Below are 17,440 nucleotides of genomic sequence, written 5' to 3' on the forward strand. Positions count from 1 at the left end.
CTCTAGCAACATGCTGTCCACCAGCAAAACCTGGATTGTGAAGGTTTTGGTAGTGGAGCAGCATGTTAAACTGGTCTTGGTGGTTCAACTGAGTGAGTTATGCACTGCAACATCTCAAACTAGCTGCTATGCTAGTCTTTTCAGCAGGACGAAGGGGCACGAAAGGAAGTAAGGAACTTGAAATAAAAAGCATTTTGTTCTCTTCCAGACAAGCTTGTTTTTATCTGCACATGTAGTTATCAACTATAAGAATCCTACAGCCTGTGTCTGTCAGTGTGAGTGTTTGTATATCTGTGGTGAACAGCCAGCTGTATTTATCCCTCCGTTTTGAACCAGGTTGCTAAGATATAAAACCAATGCAGGATAAATTATGGCACCTCGTGCCCTTTGCCCTCTTGTTGATTTTTCTCATGTTGCCTTCGCTACCACCAACCTTTGCATGCTATAAAAAGTTTACATTAGGATGTTAAGAAAATATTGTACTATAAAGACCGTGATTGTAAATTGTAACTAAAGTCTTCACACAATCAGTTTAAAGGGATAGTATACTGAAAAATGATAAATGTAATTTACTCACCCTCATGTCTTTCCAAACATGTACATTTTTTTATTTTTATTTTTTGCTGAACACAAAGGAAAATACTTTGAAAAATATTGATAACCAAACTGGTAACTTTCATAGTATTTTTGTTGATATTATGGGAGTCGATGGGACCCAAAACTATTTAAAAATATCTTATTTTGTGTTTCCAAAAAAGAGGGAACAAAGTCATACATGTTTGGAATGTAATGAAAGTAAGTAAATAAATTTTTATTTTAAGTTGACGTGAAATCAAATCTGACCCGATGTACTTTCTCAATGCACGTTCTTTGTGTCACTGAGCACGATTCGTTAGTGCACACTATTCCAAATAAATAAATGTTTGTCTTAATATTTTAACAAAATTTAACTTGCTCACCGCCTCTGAAATGACTTGCCTTTTTGACTGATGTCAAAAATTTATTTAATTTTTCAGTGGTTTGTAACACACTTTTCACAAATCAAATCAATAATTAAAATAGTATGTTATTTGGTTTCCTGTGAACCCCTTTAAAAATAATAATAATAATAATCTTTTATTTCAGTTGGCAACATTTCAAATCTTTATTTAGTTTAAATTGAAGTACTAAATAACTAAAATGACCTGAATTATAACTAATAAATACAAATTAATAAAAACTATATATTCATACAAAAAAAAATACTAAAACGTTCAAATTAAAGTAAAAAATAAAATATTATATATAAAACCTATAAGAAATATATCAATGTTACTATTTTAAAACAAAATAATTCTTAATTTATTTTTTGTTTATTCAAAAAAAATCCACAAATATCAGCAAATTGTTAAGAAATAAGGAATATGATCAGTTACATATGGAAAAATTAGTCATTAAATGTTTATATAGTAAACCTTAAAAAATATTAAAAGTCTTGTACATTACTTAAAATCTCAGGGAATTCCAGAAAGCTATTTAGGTGGTTTATCTGACATAAAACTGGGAAACCCTGTTTATAGAACACCAGTAACATCTGGTTCTACAACTGAGTGCTTATAGATCACTGTATAACGTTCAGGGTGACAGTGTTTAGAGAACTATTTTTCAGTAAACTGTAGAATACCGAGGACATATACCTGTGGGACACCTTAAAGCCTATATTTCTCTGCCCTTTTTTTTTTTTGCACAGCTTTTACCATGTACCTCTCCCCTGCTCTCTCTAGAAACACATGCTTTCTAAATAATCTCTAAATAGTTATATAGAAATAATTATGATTTTAGAACATCCCAGGAAACTGAGTATATGTATCAATTTTATATTCAAAAATTCATAAAACAAAGATAAAGTTTTATTTTTCTAAGAGTTCATAGTAATTTATGAGAGTAAAGAGAAGTAATATCTATATAGAACCCTAATATATTATAGTGCCATTTACCTCATAAGCCTAAATTGCAGTCCTGTCTCTTATGCATATATGTTGTTGTACCTTTAACCTGAATGTTTATGGACGTATTTCCAATAAACTCTATCCAGCTGTTGTGATGATGCTCTGAAAGTGATTGTCTGTGTTTTGCATTTGTAATGCCATCAACAGGCTTGAATGTTCCTGCTCTATTCTATTTATAGGTTAAGTTAACTATGTTGAGTTAACTAAGTCTGAGTTCAAAACGTAAATTGGAAACCACAGTTATGTTTGTATTTTTTTAAATATAGAATCTGAAATTGTTGGACATATCAGTTTGTAAAAATAAATGACTTGATAAATGTTTGTCATGGTTCAGCACATACGTTATGATTTATTTTTAGAGAAGTATTAGTGTTTATTAACTATGAATTGTACAGTATATTTAAATACAGTTTTAAATGACACACAACCTGTCATTTTTCAGTGTGCTCAGTGTTTATACCAATTTACGCCTCTGTCTAAAGTTGTTTACAAAATGCATAGTTTAATGTCTTTTTTCTTAAACTAAACGGTAACATTACAAGCAAATAAGTTTTTGCATATATCGAAACTATATTGAATACAAAGTGAACCTAATTTCGTGTTTACTTCACCAATAATGCAAATATTTCTGGCTTGTGAGAGCTTTGTGTAACAGCTATTCATCATGCATGTCCAAACATTACCTCAATAAGCTGTAAACTCACCAATATATTTTTGTTGAAGGACATGCAATAACCCATTTGCTTGAAATCAGTAAATTATGAAAGCTATCAGAGAACATGTCACAGCCTGAACGGCTTTTGTGGTATATAACAAAGATTAAAATGTCAAATCAGTCAAGTGAACACTTAGGTGAACAAGCCTTTGGTATTTGTTTTCTCAGTATGCTGATGCTTTGAGAATTTGGTTAGGTTTTCATTTAATATTCTCACTAAACACTTACTGTTTGTCATAAAGAGACATAGCGCCTTCTTGTGCAAAATGCACACTAAAAACAGCAGAGTTTAGGACATGAAACACAGTTAACCCATCTGGTGTTGCTGGTTAGCACAGCCACATTTTCCCCTGCTGGTAGATGTTGTAATATCTAACATATGTTAGATAAATCGCAAATGTTTCATTATATTACAGTAGATGATTTACCAGTGAATGGGTAAAATAAATGTATATAGATTTATAAATAAATAAATGTATACATAATTAAATATTTTTTATAAATATGTATCTATAAATATAATCTTTCCATATTGACAGCCATTTAGCACCCATGTATTCTGAAAAACAGGATCATTATTATTTATTTATTTTTGCAAGCAACATTAAAATAAATACAAATATTTCATTATATTATAGTAGATGACTTGTTTTCAGATGGTAAAATACGTTTACACACACACACACACAGAATATATAGTTGTAAGTCTGAATAGAAAAAAGATTAATGAAATTCTACATTATATTACATGAACATATTCTACTTTTAAGATTCTGTTAAGAAACAGGTTACAAGCACACTCTCTGTTCATTTCTCTCATTTTCTTTCACTCCTTGCTGGAATCAACTGTCCTCCTGGAGTTTATTCTACCCGGATTCCCTCCAAATCTGGCTGCTTTGGACGAGAGCCATGATTCCACCGGTCAGATGATGAGAAAGAAGCAGAATACTGTGTGAAAGAACCAGCAGAGAGGACAGAGAATAAAGAACAGGAAGAGTTAAGAGTGGGAAAATGAAAAGAAAACATTATATTAAAACTGATGAAACAGGTGCAAATAGAAAAGACTTGGTAGCGATGAGAGAAAGGAGGGCTGAAATGAACAAGGGAGGCCAGGGAAATCTCTCTCTCTATCTCTCTCTCTCTCTTTCACTGTAAATCCCATCTTCTGCTTTGCATGCAGAGGAAGCATTTTGCATTTCTCCGGAATCATCAGAATCTTGTGGTATTCCATTTGGTAATTCCGTCCAGCCCGAGGTGAAGTGAAAGGTGTTTGGAAGTTATGAAAATGTCCTGAGACTGGATTTGCAAGATTATGCAGCTCCACAACAATACTATCCCAGGGGGTTTATGGCCTTAAAATGAGTGTTTCTCTCATGCAGACAGACATACATCTCAATAACCTGTGGACTTTTTGCAAAAACTCAAGAACAACTTTGTCAGCAAAATGCTTGATGCTGCTCTCTTTTTATTTGCTTGCTATAGGATCACTATTTTTGCTACAGATATGAATGATGCCTTTTGGGTCGTGGCCTAGTGGTTAGAGAGTTTGACTCCTAACCCTAGGGTTGTGGGTTCGAATCTCGGGCAGGCAATACCACGACTTAGGTGCCCTTGAGCAAGGCACCGAACCCCCAACTGCTCCCCGGGCGCCGCAGCATAAATGGCTGCCCACTGCTCCGGGTGTGTGTTCACAGTGTGTGTGTTCACTGCTGTGTGTGTGCACTTGAATGTTCCTGCTCTATTCTATTTATAGGTTAAGTTAACTATGTTGAGTAAACTAAGTCTGAGTTCAAAACGTAAATTGGAAACCACAGTTATGTTTGTATTTTTTTAAATATAGAATCTGAAATTGTTGGACATATCAGTTTGTAAAAATAAATGACTTAATAAATGTTTGTCATGGTTCAGCACATACGTTATGATTTATTTTTAGAGAAGTATTAGTGTTTATTAACTATGAATTGTACAGTATATTTAAATACAGTTTTAAATGACACACAACCTGTCATTTTTCAGTGTGCTCAGTGTTTATACCAATTTACGCCTCTGTCTAAAGTTGTTTACAAAATGCATAGTTTAATGTCTTTTTTCTTAATAAACTAAACGGTAACATTACAAGCAAATAAGTTTTTGCATATATTGAAACTATATTGAATACAAAGTGAACCTAATTTCGTGTTTACTTCACCAATAATGCAAATATTTCTGGCTTGTGAGAGCTTTGTGTAACAGCTATTCATCATGCATGTCCAAACATTACCTCAATAAGCTGTAAACTCACCAATATATTTTTGTTGAAGGACATGCAATAACCCATTTGCTTGAAATCAGTAAATTATGAAAGCTATCATCAGCTATCACATCACTTTTTTTTTATATTTAATTTAATTTAATTTTTATTATTTTATTATTTTATTGTGTTTTATAGGTTTTATAGAATTGAGACCATAATATTAAATTACTGTCTTTTGGGCTGGTATTTTTTTTTATCTATTTATTTATTAAAAGTAGTATAGAAACACCATTACACCATTTGGATATTATTTTTATTTATTTATTTGTTTATTATTTGGGATGTTATGTTTTCCTAATTTCTGCTCTTTGTTGCATCAAATAATCTTAAACTTAATTTGATAAAATTAGTTATTTTGAAGTAACTGAAGCAAAAGTCATTCATAAATATCTTCTATTCCTACTAGAGTAGAAAAGAGGCCTGGCTGCATTTGGAAACACGAGACTGGCCACACCATCAGTGTCTGTTGGGAGATATGGCTCATACATCAATGTTTCCATGTGATAAGGACCAATACAGCTGGTGCCACTTGTATTTCCAGATGATGGTCAAACATTAACAGGCCTTGCCGTTTCAAGACTTTTAATATTCCAGAAATGACGGAGAGGAACTGACAGCGGGACAACAGTGTCACCTGTATACTTAACTCATCATGTACTTCCTGAGAGACAGACTGTTCTGACATAGAGTACTCAGTGTGTCCTCGCATGGCACTTGCAGCACTCTGAGTGTGTTGACAGAGCAGTGAATAAGTGTAAGGAGCGCATTTGTATGGTTGCATGTTGGTTTGAGGCATCACTGACAGACTTTCAACCATCAAAGATGTGGCTCTTTACTATTGACTCAAAAACAGGTTCACATAGCAAAATGAAAAAATTATAAATATGCATTGCTATGATAGAAAAATAAACGTGCTCATTACATTTTTTAAGAGTGGGGAAAATGCTTCCCATTTGCAATCCACTTTTTTCACTGGAGTAGCCATTATTATGGATTATGGAATCCTATTTTGGGTAGACTTGATGGTTTGAAGTTTTAATCATAGATTTGTTTGTTACAAACACAAAGCTTTTCTCTTTGGAAGGTGTTAATTAATGGACTGGAGTCATGTGGATTACTATGATGTTTTTATCAGTTGTTTGGACTCTCATTTTGACGGCACCCATTCACCGCAGAGGATCCATGTTTGAGCAAGTTGGTGGAGTTTGCTCTATTTAAATCTAGCAAACACTATACTTTAGTTATGCACAACCCTAGTGAAAGTCATGAAATTATTTAACTAGTGTCATGTTAACACAACATACATTTTAATATAAAACACAATCTCATCATATAAAAGCTTTGGTTTGTTTATATTTACCATGGAAAATTAATTTACTCTTTGTGATTTTTTTTCCCTACAGTCCTTTCTTTTTTATTCTTTTTTTTTTAACCAGGTGTATTTGTTTTTCATTTTTCAGTCTCTGCTTGCGGACGCAGACATGTGTCTTGGTCCCACATGGAGTACTAAGGTCAAAAGATACACAGTCTAGCTCTGTAATCTAATGCCAGGCAGCTAAAGTAAGCAGAAAGTGTAGAGGTGACTGCACATACACACACACTCACACCCATTGAACAATGTTAAATATCTGTTGATAAACATAAGCAAGCTCCTTGAGGAAAATATATTGCTCAGAGTTTGTTCTTACAGAGCATTATGTTTCATTAAGGAATCCTACATGCATGAAAATACTAAAAAAAAAAAAAAAAAAGTTAAACTAGTCTATACCACAAAAAAAGATTACCCTCTCCACACACACACACACACACACACACACATTCACACTCACACATGTATATATATGTATTAATTGGTTAACAATATTGTGAATCTATTGTGAAAACGTGTAATAAACCTGATGGGGCATTTAATGTAATTTTACAGAGTAATACTGTTACATTTACAGTTTTTTAATCTTATAGTGTCTTTTTTTTAGCACAGATTTTGTGCATTATATAAGTTAATGAAATATGTTTTTTTTAAATGTAATTTTTTTAACAGAAATTCCTAGGTTTTTTACAGTAAACATATACAGTACAGACCAAAAGTTTGGACACACCTTCTAATTCAAAGAGTTTTCTTTATTTTCATGACTATGAAAATTGTAGAGTCACACTGAAGGCATCAAGGGCTATTTGACCAAGAAGGAGAGTGATGGGGTGCTGCGCCAGATGACCTGGCCTCCACAGTCACCGGACCTGAACCCAATCGAGATGGTTTAGGGGTGAGCTGGACCGCAGACCAGGGCCAACAAGTGCTAAGCATCTCTCGGGGAACTCCTTCAAGACTGTTGGAAGACCATTTCAGGTGACTACCTCTTGAAGCTCATCAAGAGAACGCCAAGAATGTGCAAAGCAGTAATCAAAGCAAAAGCTGGCTACTTTGAAGAACCTAGAATATGACATGTTTTCGGTTGTTTCACACTTTTTTGTTATGTATATAATTCCATATATAATAATGAGAGAGAGATAATTTAAATAAGAATTTACATTTTTTATAATATTCTATAGGTTTTTAGGTTTTCTAACTACATTTCTGACTACAGCTGGCAGTTATTAAGTAAATTTCAAAGATTTTTTTACAATGCAAATTTTAATATAATATATGTATAATATGATATGCAATTTAATACTGTTAACATGTCTTCTAAAACTTAAAGGGATAGTTCACCCAAAAGTGAAAAACTGTCATAATTTAGCCTACTCACCCTCGTGTCGTTCCAAACCTTTATGAGCTGCTTTCTTATGTTGAGAAGATAGTTTGATGATCGCTGGTAATCAAACAATTGGTGGTAGTAGTATTTATATTAGTATTTATTTTTCCTACTATGAAAGTCAATGGCAATCACCAACTGTTTGTTTACCAGCATTCTTCTAAATATCTTCTTTTGTGTTCAAAATAAGAAAGCAAGGTTTGGAACGACATGAGGGTAAGTAAATGATGATAGAATTTTCATTTTTGGGTCAACTGTCTCAGGTTACATATGTAACCATAGTTCCCTGAGTAGGGAACGAGACACTGCGTCCTCTAGAGGGCGCTTTGGGGGAACTAGGGCTGGGATAAACGATTATTTTTTAACCGATTAATCTAGCGATTATTTTTTCGATGCATCGATTAATCTAACGATTAATTTTCCAGACCGATTTGATTTCGATTATCTCCCCATTAATTGACTACTAACAATTTATACATGTTGATTTACATATCTGAATGAAAAAAACATAAATTCCTTAACATTGCAATATATGTTTATTGCTCTTAAAATTACAAAATAAAAGACTGACTAAGAATGCATTACTTTGCACTTGTATAGAGATAGCATTCAAAAAAACCTTGAAACCTTGAAAACCTTGAAACCACATAGCTTACTGAAACAAGATTACTGAACACATAGGGCCTAGCTTACTGAAAAAAGTTCTTCTTTCAGATGAAAATAACTACAACTTGATGTCTAGCATTCAATAAAAAAGTTCACCCAAAATACTTGTTTAGAGCAATTGAAAGAATACAGTATGTAAATGTAAACTTGAGGGCTTTAAGCTAATACAGAGAGTGCTTTTACAAAAAAAAATAATAATAATTAACAGTGGGAGCCAGCAGCCAGTCATGGAGAAAAAAAAAATCCGAATGCTCCACGTGAAACTTTGGCGTTCCGCCCTTTTTCTATCGTGTCTAATGATTTTGGTTAATATGCACAAGGGAGGGAGAGAGCAAGAAGCGCTCGTGTAGTTTGAAGACTGTGAGTGCGCGAGCGCGCGTGAAACTTTGGCGTTTCGCCCTTTTTCTATCGTGTTTAATGATTTTGATTAATATGCACAAGGGAGGGAGAGAGCAAGAAGCGCTCGTGTTGTTTGAAGACTGTGAGTGCGCGCGCAGCCGGGGCTCTCTCTCATACGCGCCCTGTCACTGTCACTCACCGATCAAATAAGCCTTTGACAGCCACCAAAAAAAAAGATCAATGCAGAAAAACCCCTGGATTGGTTATATAACGTTGGACAGAATGTTGATCCGGCCATCGCGTATATTCAGCGCACATAAGGTAAACGTTTTGCAAACGTTTTTTAGAGAAATAAAAACAGGTCGACGAATCGATGCGCATATTTTGCGTCGACGTATTTTTTGCGTCGACGTCATCGATGACCTCAACGCGTTGTCCCAGCCCTAGGGGGAACACCTCGTCGTGACCCGTGTCTGAAGCATACATTGAAAAAACACCAACTTGTTGGCCGGCGACAGCCTCCGACGTCACTACCGGCGCGACTATAAATCAGCACGGTAAGAGCACGTCATTATCTTCTTCGTCTGAAGCTTGCGTCCGAAGCATGGCAGGGAGCTAGAGGACGCAGTGTCTCGTTCCCTACTCAGGGAACTATGCTTACATACGTAACCTGAGACAGTTCCCTTTCAAGGGAACTTCGAACTGCATCCTCTAGGGGCGCTTTGGGGAACAGTATACCCACGCCGCCATGCTGAGGGGAGTGCAGGCCAGAATCATGGCGAGCACTAAGTACCAACTCTACCATTTCCATGGGAGTTGCCCCGGGGACGTTAGACGGCTGTCTGTGACAGTACCCCTTATGGCCAAAAGGCCTAAGCTACAAACCCAACTTAATTGTTAGGGCCTCGGCCCAGGGTAGAGCTGAAGGCTTGGAATCAGGAAAGATTCCTTTAAAGGGATACAGCTAAGAACCTAGCATTTCTACCAAGTCTTGCCTGTCAAACAGGGGCTACCGCTAGCTTACGCTGAGCTTGCTGAAAGAGCTGTCTCGACAGTAGCAACACCCTGTTTAGATAGGTATCCGAGGATACATAGGTGGAGTGGCGCCCAAGATGAACGGGGCTTTTACCAACTCAAGAAAGGGCACGAAGCAACCGCGCGAAGCCCTCACCATATAGGATATTAGAAAGAACGCAGAATACTAGCATGCGAACTTACCACAGTGTGGATTTCAGAAAGTGTGCAAAGACTTCACGTGCACACTTACCATAGCATGGATTTTCAAATACTGTTCTAAGGAGGGGCTCTCGTGGCACTCTGATAGAGCAGCTCATAGATGGAATGTTGCATCTCAAAACAGTATGATTGAGAGTCATCAACTCGATCTATGGAAACAATACTGGAGCGCTCTGGGGAAAAAACAGAACTCAGTCTCATATGAGAGGAGAACTCCGAGCTCAGAGTAGCGCGCTCATAGGCAACCCTTTTTTTTTTTTTTGGAAAAAGGGGAGCGCTGCTAAGTTACCACAAGAATCACCCAAATAGCCCCTCATGTTGAGGGAAGCGATGCTTGAGGTGTATAAACAAATACACACTGGCTGAATGGAGCCCAAGGAACCAAGGTCTAATCATCTCAAGAAAGGGAACGAAGGGGAGCGCCTAACCCTTATCGTACAAGATTTCAGAAAGTTTGCAGAGTTTTGCGTGCAAACTTACCACTTGTGGATTTTTAGAAAGTGTGCAAAGTGTTCACGTGCACACTGACCACCATGTGGTTTTGAGAAAGTACACAAAGCTTAGCGTGTGTACTTAAAGGTTCCTAAGCATCACAGAGGCGCTGAATCTCACGGCAGAGGCAAGCTCAATTTTACAAACCTCGGGCGAGAGGAGCATAACCTGAGGCAGCATATACAAGAAGACTTCTGTAACTGCCACCTCCACTTCCCGCTAGATGCGACAGCACCCCTAAGCGGCCAGGAGACCCCTCTGGGTGACCTGGCCGGACATCCATGAAATTCCCTGCAGTGCTGTGCCAGTGTGGGAGCCAGCAGCCAGTCATGGAGAAAAAAAAATCTGAATGCTCCACGTGAAACTTTGGCGTTCCGCCCTTTTTCTATCGTGTCTAATGATTTTGGTTAATATGCACAAGGGAGGGAGAGAGCAAGAAGCGCTCGTGTAGTTTGAAGACTGTGAGTGCGCGCGCAGCCGGGGCTCTCTCTCATACGCGCCCTGTCACTGTCACTCACCGATCAAATAAGGCTTTGACAGCCGCCAAAAAAAAAGATCAATGCAGAAAAACCCCTGGATTGGTTATATAACGTTGGACAGAATGTTGATCCGGCCATCGCGTATATTCAGCGCACATAAGGTAAACGTTTTGCAAACGTTTTTTAGAGAAATAAAAACAGGTCGACGAATCGATGCGCATATTTTGCGTCGACGTATTTTTTGCGTCGACGTCATCGATGACCTCGACGCGTTGTCCCAGCCCTAGGGGGAACACCTCGTCGTGACCCGTGTCTGAAGCATACATTGAAAAAACACCAACTTGTTGGCCGGCGACAGCCTCCGACGTCACTACCGGCGCGACTATAAATCAGCACGGTAAGAGCACGTCATTATCTTCTTCGTCTGAAGCTTGCGTCCGAAAGCATGGCAGGGAGCTAGAGGACGCAGTGTCTCGTTCCCTACTCAGGGAACTATGCTTACATACGTAACCTGAGACAGTTCCCTTTCAAGGGAACTTCGAACTGCGTCCTCTAGGGGCGCTTTGGGGAACAGTATACCCACGCCGCCATGCTGAGGGGAGTGCAGGCCAGAATCATGGCGAGCACTAAGTACCAACTCTACCATTTCCATGGGAGTTGCCCCGGGGACGTTAGACGGCTGTCTGTGACAGTACCCCTTATGGCCAAAAGGCCTAAGCTACCAACCCAACTTAATTGTTAGGGCCTCGGCCCAGGGTAGAGCTGAAGGCTTGGAATCAGGAAAGATTCCTTTAAAGGGATACAGCTAAGAACCTAGCATTTCTACCAAGTCTTGCCTGTCAAACAGGGGCTACCGCTAGCTTACGCTGAGCTTGCTGAAAGAGCTGTCTCGACAGTAGCAACACCCTGTTTAGATAGGTATCCGAGGATACATAGGTGGAGTGGCGCCCAAGATGAACGGGGCTTTTACCAGCTCAAGAAAGGGCACGAAGCAACCGCGCGAAGCCCTCACCATATAGGATATTAGAAAGAACGCAGAATACTAGCATGCGAACTTACCACAGTGTGGATTTCAGAAAGTGTGCAAAGACTTCACGTGCACACTTACCATAGCATGGATTTTCAAATACTGTTCTAAGGAGGGGCTCTCGTGGCACTCTGATAGAGCAGCTCATAGATGGAATGTTGCATCTCAAAACAGTATGATTGAGAGTCATCAACTCGATCTATGGAAACAATACTGGAGCGCTCTGGGGAAAAAACAGAACTCAGTCTCATATGAGAGGAGAACTCCGAGCTCAGAGTAGCGCGCTCATAGGCAACCCTTTTTTTTTTTTTTTGGAAAAAGGGGAGCGCTGCTAAGTTACCACGAGAATCACCCAAATAGCCCCTCATGTTGAGGGAAGCGATGCTTGAGGTGTATAAACAAATACACACTGGCTGAATGGAGCCCAAGGAACCAAGGTCTAATCATCTCAAGAAAGGGAACGAAGGGGAGCGCCTAACCCTTATCGTACAAGATTTCAGAAAGTTTGCAGAGTTTTGCGTGCAAACTTACCACTTGTGGATTTTTAGAAAGTGTGCAAAGTGTTCACGTGCACACTGACCACCATGTGGTTTTGAGAAAGTACACAAAGCTTAGCGTGTGTACTTAAAGGTTCCTAAGCATCACAGAGGCGCTGAATCTCACGGGAGAGGCAAGCTCAATTTTACAAACCTCGGGCGAGAGGAGCATAACCTGAGGCAGCATATACAAGAAGACTTCTGTAACTGCCACCTCCACTTCCCGCTAGATGCGACAGCACCCCTAAGCGGCCAGGAGACCCCTCTGGGTGACCTGGCCGGACATCCATGAAATTCCCTGCAGTGCTGTGCCAGGCCTGATGATCAAGGAGGCTCCCTCAGAAACCTGTGATCTCAGCCGCCTAATACTGGAACATGAAGCCGGATGGCTGGTGCTAGCGAGTGTTTAGTAAACAGAGCTCTGCAAAGGAAACTCACAGAGTTTATTAGTATATCATTGATCCTCAGATCGAGACAGGCCAGGACCCCTATTTGTTCGTGCTCAGACCTGGACCTTCGTGGAACGAAGGATCTGAAAGCAGCAGAGTGCGCCTTCGTCTCCCGGAACTTCTCAAATCGCCGTCTCAACGGAAATACCGAAAAGCTCAGAAGGCGAAACCTGAGCATCGAGAAGAAAGCATTTTCTTTCCTCCTGATGTCTGCCAGGTTCATCCACAGATGTCTCTCCGCTGCCACCATGGCCGCCATAGTCCTGCCCATGGCAGAGGCGGCCTGCTTGGTAGCACGGAGAGAGATCCGTGGTGCGGCGCAGCTCAGCTACTTGATCAGAAAAAGGCCCCTGCCTCTATCCAGGTCTCTTAGCAGATCAGTCTGATATGCTTGAAGCACCAGCATTGTGCTGTAATAAAGCCACAGCCTGACCTGCTACTGCATATGCCTTGCCATTTAAGCGAGATGATTTTCTGAAGGGGCTTAAATGGCAAGGAGGAAGATAAAGAGAGGATGTTTCCCCTGCAGAAAGAAAAAATTTTCACAGATAAAAATTATTTATAAATTATTTATAAAAAATGTTGCTCTCTACAGGGGGCATTCCCTCATAGCCGCTTTCGTGCATCACCTCGATGTCGGCAGATTACTTTCATGGCGAAACCGATGGATGCGAGAAGAAAACAGCATCTTTTAATTCTTTTTAATCTCTGTATGGAGATCATGCAGAAATAAAAGGCTCATCTGAGCTGGAAGGTTATGGTCAAAAGGTTTTTAAATTTTCGTTCAATAACCTCCAACAGCTCTACATACGCAGGGCAGGAGAATTGAGAAGGCTCAGCCTCTGTTTTACCATCCTCAAATATCTCCTGCTTTTTCTGGGTAAAAACCTAGAAGAGCACTAACCTCAGTATCAGAAAGTGTTAAAGATATAACATCATCCTCCCGAGGCTCTCTCTCGTCTGCCGCCCTTCTTTCATTTTTTTTTTTTTTTACTAGCGCGAAAGGGAGAGTCCCTCTTTAAACCATTCAGACAGATCCACCTGATTTTCTTCCACGCCTCAGCGAGGACAGATCCTGAACCGCGGGAAGCAGATGGCTGCCTTTTTTTCCCCTTTTCTTTCAGAAGAGAGACGAACGAGAGCGGAGCTCTTTCCATTGAAAAAAAGCTCACAATGCACACAGATTGCCTCCTCAAAGACATCGCATGCGTGCTCTTCACCCAAACAAATGACGCAAAGATTGCATGTGTCATTGGGTGTCAAATAATGCCGACACGGATGCACACATCATCTAAACGCTTGCTAGTTGTCGCCATGATAAACAGAGAAAGATCGCCCTTACCGGTTCTTTCAGATGCACGCTTCAAACAAAACAGTCAGTGAAGATGAAGAAGATAATGACGTGCTCTCCCGGTGCTGATTTATAGTCGCGCCGGTAGTGACGTCGGAGGCTGTCGCCAGCCAACAAGTTGGTGTTTTTTCAATGTATGCTTCAGACACTGGTCACGACGAGGTGTTCCCCCAAAGCACCCCCTAGAGGACGCAGTTCGAAGTTCCCTCGAAAGGGAACTATACCTTTCATTTTCAGATTATTAGATTTCATTTTTTTAATGTCTGTGTAAATTCATAGGTTTGACTTGTTAGAGTGGAAGCTCTACTAATTCATGGTTTCTCTCATTAATCAGAGGTGACCAAAATAATTGCTTTAATCCCATCTGTTCTTTATTGCGTTCCAGATCGACATGAGGCTTTATAAAAAAAACAGCCCATGTTGTGCAGAATTCAGCCATGACAACACCCTGTCAACAGTACCATGGAAATCAGAGGAAATGTAATCAGATGCAGTGACTTCAATGAGCCTGAATGTTTCCACTCCTCAGCCATTATGCCACAGACAGATGCATCAGCATGATAAGAAACTAATTAACACCCACTTAATTAATACTCATGCTGTTCAGCTAAAAATCACTTTAAGAGTGTTCTTTTACAAAGACATTTTATAATCCCGTTACTTTATTTGTGTAGCTTTCTGGACCAGCATGCATTGCAGGGCCAATTTTAAACACCAAATAAACCAGTTTTTAATCAAGGGTGTGGCAGGCTTTTTAAGCAGGCCTAATCTCAAGGATTCACAGTGGCTTACCTGCACCCAGCCTAAAACTACAGCACCACACCAAAACACTCTGCATAATCACTCCGGCCCAGAGTGTGACTCTGTAAGGCACAGCAGGTATGCATGCTGGGGGAAACTAGCCAGAAGCCGCCAAACAAGTTTTCAGATGTGGCAGGTTTACGGATAAATTGTTGACCTTCTCAGATGACACTTTGGCCCAATCCAGTCTAGATGATCAATATGTTCAGATCAGATTGAACTCCTCAAAAGACCTGTTGTCGACAAGTCTTGGTTTGTTTGCTGGATTATGATTAATGCAATGGTTTGTCACACCTACATGTAAAAATACCCAGTCTATCAATCATGACCAGAAACTGTTGTTCCTTGTTCAACATGTTCCTGCAGATTACCGTATGACTGATGTAACCACAGACTGACTGTGACTCAGAATGACCCTGATGCAACTGGCTGATGACTGGAGTATGTCACTGCTTACAAGCAATGAGACATGTACAATAATACACCTGCAGGCTGGACCCAAACAGGCCAAACACTTGTTTGACACCTATTGCAGTGTTTTTTTTTAGAAATACTGTGGCAAAGACAGGGAGTGGTATGTATTAAGGCTGGCAAACCGAATCTGACTCCAATCTTAGCAACGGTGGAGATAACACTCCTAAAACTGTATACTATTTATTAGTGTAATTTATTTGCTTTTGTTTTTAATAATCCTTAAAATTACAGGAAGGGTGCAGAAGCAAGCAAATCCAACCAGCATCTAAATTAATTTTATTAACAAAATTGGTTTTTCTTTATAACTAATATTATTTTGATATCTACAAGTATTAAACCAACAATATAATGGCAATAAACTACATAACAAACTACAAAAAAAATCTGAAAACATAAATTTGTAATTTTTAATTGGCAAGGCTAATTTTTAAGGTTAACTACTGTTAATCAGCATGTTTATTGTTAACCATAATTAATCGACATGTTATAATCTCAAAAGGTACACATATCAGTCTTTATCAATAATATATATCAATATATTTCATTATGTTTTAAAATAAATAAATAAATAAATATTATAAATATTATAAAATAATATATATATTTGTGTGTGTATTTATCAAATAACAAGTACAGAGAAAATAACAAAAATAAATATTAAAAAAATTATATATGTGTGTGTGTGTGCATAATTTAATGATACAAAAGAATGTAAATTAAATTCTGAATTTCAAATACATATATTGCATACGGCTTACTGGCATATCGGCTACATATCCGCTAACTGACGAGGATGATTTTTAAACTGTTCTTGACCCATAATTAAACTCAAAATAGCAATATCAGAAGATGAATTGGTCTATCTGTAACTTAAACATTTCAAAAGATTTCATATTTTTTTACATATTTTTTTATTTATATTTAAAAAAAAAAAAGCATAGAGGAAATAACAAGCACAAACTAGCATTAGCTGATTATCATGCAAACATGATGTCATGCTTGTGGAGCAGGTGCAGAAGCATAGGCCTAGATAAAATAATTAGGAAAGATTATCAGGAAACTTCTCAAGCCTAAAGTGTTAAAATACAACTAGTCTCTTAACTTTCTAACAGTCTAGAGCAGAAAGAAGGGACTTAAATGGATAGTTCACCCAAAAATCTAAATTATGTCATTAATAACATTAATAACTATGTCATTAAGTCAGTCTTTTGTTCATTATCTGGCTCGGCTTGGTGTTCATCTTCAGTTTTCTCTTCACAGCAGTTCAGTCAGTGTACTGTTTGAGTACATGCATTACTCCGGGATATTGGTTTGTTTGAACTCAGAGGGAGTGCCAGCCACATTAAAAAAGTTAACAGCTTAAGTCATTTGTGGATTAATGCGTATTGGAGACGCGAACCGTTTAAAACCATTCAGTTCGATTTGGTGAACTGGTTCAAGAAGATACGGTTACATCGAATGATTCGTTCGCGAACTGGATATCACAATCTGCTTTGTTTTGAACTCTCTCACAACAGACACGGAATAGAAGACAATGCTGAATAAAGTAGTTTTTGCTATTTTTGGACCAAAATGTATTTTTTCGATGTTTCAAAAAATTCTAACTGACCCTCTGATGTGACATTACTACTTTTATGATGTTTTTCTTACCTTTCTGGGCATGGACAGTAGACCGTACACAGTTTCAATGGAGGGACTGAGAGCTCTCCGACTAAATCTAAAATATCTTAAACTGTGTTCCGAAGATAAACGGAGGTCTCACGGGTTTGGAACGACATGAGGGTGAGTTATTAATGACATAATTTTGATTTTTGGGTGAACTATCCCTTTAAAGTACTTTT

At 38.5% G+C, this 17,440-nt stretch overlaps 1 long non-coding RNA gene across 1 annotated transcript; it reads left to right on the forward strand.

The window, feature by feature from the left end:
* The first annotated feature begins 49 nt into the window (after positions 1–49).
* Positions 50–2,309, forward strand: LOC132130849 (uncharacterized). Its single transcript, XR_009428794.1, has 2 exons — positions 50–743; positions 801–2,309. It is a non-coding gene; the product is annotated as an uncharacterized LOC132130849 (long non-coding RNA).
* The last annotated feature ends 15,131 nt before the right edge of the window (positions 2,310–17,440 follow it).

This window comes from Carassius carassius, chromosome 47, assembly GCF_963082965.1.
Source record: "Carassius carassius chromosome 47, fCarCar2.1, whole genome shotgun sequence".
NCBI lineage: Eukaryota > Metazoa > Chordata > Actinopteri > Cypriniformes > Cyprinidae > Carassius > Carassius carassius.